Here is a 3,377-nt window from a genome sequence, read left to right as displayed (position 1 = left end):
ACTGAGATACCACCTAACTCCAGTCAGGATGGCCATCATCAATCACTCAAAAAACAACAGATGCTGGGGAGGATGTGGGGAAAAGGGAACACTTCTACACTGTTGGTTGGAGTGTAAATTAGTACAACCTCTGTGGAAAACAGTATGGCGATTCCCAAAAGATCTAAAAAATGACCTGCCATATGACCCTACAGTCCCTCTGCTGGGAATATGCCTGGAGGAACTCAAATTGCTCTATGAAAAAGATACCAGAGATGAATGAGGACAGGTTTCCTCTCATGGGGTCGAGCATAGACCTGACCAAGGTGCCAGCTGTTCAACAGAAAAGAATGATGGTTTTTCTAAACCAATTTGTGGTGCACATGGTACAGTTCCTCAGCCGCTTTTCTACAGTTTGTGAGGAGAAATTGGCAGACCTTTCTCTTTGTATTCAACAAATTGAAACAACTCTCAATATTTTAGATGCAAAGTTGTCATCTATCCTGGGCCTGGAAGATGTCACATTTGAAGTATCTCCTTCAAGTGTCACTAGTGTCACAAATGGGTCACATTCTGAAGCCACTTCAGAGCAATCACAGCAGAACAGTACACAAGACTCTGGACCACAGAAAAGTGAAGTATCAGCAGAAAATATCTTAACTGTAGCCAAGGACCCAAGATATGCCAGATATCTCAAAATGGTTCAAGTGGGAGTTTCAATGATGGCAATAAGGAACAAAATGATATCAGAAGGACTAGACCCAGATCTTCTTGAGAGGCCAGGTGCTCCAGTGCCTGATGGTGAAAGTGAAAAAACTGCAGAAGAAAGTTCAGATAGCGAATGATCTTTCAGTGACTAAGCTCAATTTTGGTAAGAATTTCCTATACGTATGTAGGGGTACACTTTATTACATTCTATAAGAGAGAGCACCTGAACTGTAACTCAAAACATCAAATGGCCACATATCCACACCAAGCTCCCTCTGTGTTAACAAACATACAGCATCTATAACCTGCCCCCAAAAAGAAGATACCTGCACATGTATGTTTATTGCAGCATTGTCCACAATAGCAAAAATGTGGAACCAACTGTGCTGCCATAGAAAAAGGACTGGATTTTAAAAATGGGGTACATATATGCAATCAAATATTGCACAGCCATAAAGAAGGACAAAATTGTGAACTTCACAGTAACTTGGATGTACTTAGAGTCTATGATACTGAGTGATCTATCACAGAAACAAAGACCTGAGTATCACACGTTCTCACTCATAAGTGGACCCTGAACAATTATCATACTACTATAAGAAAAGGATTGGAGTAGTGGGGTTCTGCCAGGAAAGCGCAACATACCTCATCAACAAGGGTTCCTGCATAATGAGCATTGATATAATTAACAAATTGTACCCCACATCTTTAAAATAAAAGAAAATAATAAAATTGAAAAAGAAAAATGAGTGACAATCAATTGCCCTCATGCTACCAACTTGGTCACTGTGAATTTAAATAGCTGTTTTTATTTGGATAAATCAGCAGTGCTGTCTTGTGACCTTCGTAAGAAAGTAGAACCTAGTAACTAATGGCAGTGGGGATTGGGGAGTGAGGTCATATAGGAAACATGTAGTTGAGGCTCTCATATTTCTTTATTTCAGGTCAGTCTTTGATCTGAGGAAGTAGTATGGTGAGTATCTTCAGCTCATTTTTGTAACCAGCCACCTGTCTGCAAAACAAAAACAAAAGCCACAACTGAATATTTGTAAACTGTTTCCATATATTCCATACTCTGGTGATGGTCACTGATTTGCCAGTGAAAAAAATCAATTTTGACTATTTTCTCTGTTAGATCTTGTCATGAGCATCTTTTACAAAAATTACTGCCAACGTTTCCTGAAGATCCATGGAGTTTTTGAAGGGAAGAATAAGAAAGTATTATCTTGGTTGAACATGGTGTCTTACACCTGTAATCTTGGTGATTTGGGAGGCTTGCTTAAGCCCAGGAATTTGAGACCATCCTGGGCAACATAGTGAGATTTTATCCTTACAAAAAGATAAAAAATTAGGGAGGCATAGTGGTGTGTGCCTGTAGTCCCTGCTGCTTAGTAGGCTGAGGTGGGAAGATCGCTCAAGCCCAAAAGTTCCAGCTGCAGTGAGCTGTGACTGCACCTCTGTACTTCAGCCTGGGTGGTGGAGTGAGACTCTGTCTAGAAAGAAAAGGAGGGGAGAGGAAAGGAAGGAGAGATTAAGGAAAGAGAATGAGGGGAAGGGGAAAGAAAGGGAAAGCAAGCAAGCAAGCAAGAAAGAAAGAAAGAAAGAAAAGAAAGAAGGATTTTTATCTTCTAGAAAAATGACATCTTCATTTCTTCATTACAAGGATATATGATTAGCAACGTGTAGATGCTTATCTTAAGTTTAAAAAAACATAAAATTGGAGAACAGTCTCTTAGTTCTTTAAAAGTACAGTCTCTTAGTTCTTTAAAAGTACAGTCTCTTAGTTCTTTAAAAGTACAGGATTGAGCTCTTTTGTTTCTGTTATGGTGATGGTGGTAGTTATGTTCCCATAATATGGAACAGTCCATGGATTGAAGAACAACTCCTGTCATCCAGAGTACATGGTTATATTTCTAATTATTGTTCAGTGAATGTCTTGCTGTTCAAGACTATTACTTTAAACCATTTTCTATTTGTTGGTTGTATTCAGGTCAGCTTTAGCTTTGGCATAGAGGTCAGCAAACTTTTCATGTAAGTGGCCGGGAAATAAATATTTTAGACCATACAGACTTTGCTGCAATTACAACTCTACTGTTGTGGCACAAAAGCAGCCAGAGACAATGCAAATGTGTGTGGCTGTGTTCCTGTAAAACTTTATTTATGGGTACTGAAATTTGAATTTATCATTTTCATGTGTCATAAGGGATTATTCTCTAAAAAAATTTTCCAACCATTAAAAAAATGTAAGAACTATTCTTAATCCATGGGCCATACAAAAACCATTACCAGGCTGGATTTAATGCTTGAGCCATCGTTTGCCGAGATGTGCTTTAGGGTTACAGTGCTATTTGTGGTTCTTTCTTTCTTTCTTTTTTATTTATTTATTTATTTTTTTTTTTTTTTTTTGAGTTGGAGTCTCACTCGGTCACCCAGACTGGAGTGCAGTGGCCACTCCCGGCCACTGCAGCCTTGCTTGCTGGGCTCCGGCGATCCTTCCGCCTCAGCCTTCCGAGTAGCTGGAATTACAGGCATGGGCTACCATGCCCAGCTGATTTTTTGATTTATTGTAGAGATGAGGTCTTGCTGCCCAGTCGGGTCTCGAACCCGTGGGCTCAGGCAATCCACTCACCTCAGCCTCCCAAAGGCACAAGATTACAGGCTGAGCCACTGAGCCCGGCATGTGGTTCTTT

At 40.0% G+C, this 3,377-nt stretch overlaps 1 pseudogene across 1 annotated transcript; it reads left to right on the top strand.

Moving 5' to 3' along the window:
- The first annotated feature begins 254 nt into the window (after window positions 1–254).
- On the top strand, window positions 255–856 carry LOC103276271 (annotated as a pseudogene). Its single transcript, XR_505357.1, has one exon. The product of XR_505357.1 is annotated as a WASH complex subunit 3 pseudogene (transcript).
- Window positions 857–3,377: the final 2,521 nt, after the last annotated feature.

The sequence above is a fragment of the Carlito syrichta genome, unplaced genomic scaffold (genome assembly GCF_000164805.1).
Source record: "Carlito syrichta isolate Samal-C Ts95f unplaced genomic scaffold, Tarsius_syrichta-2.0.1 Scaffold316013, whole genome shotgun sequence".
NCBI classification, from domain to species: domain Eukaryota; kingdom Metazoa; phylum Chordata; class Mammalia; order Primates; family Tarsiidae; genus Carlito; species Carlito syrichta.
The sequence above is the reverse complement of the archived record's forward strand: the minus strand, read 5'-3'. Positions and strand labels throughout refer to the sequence as shown.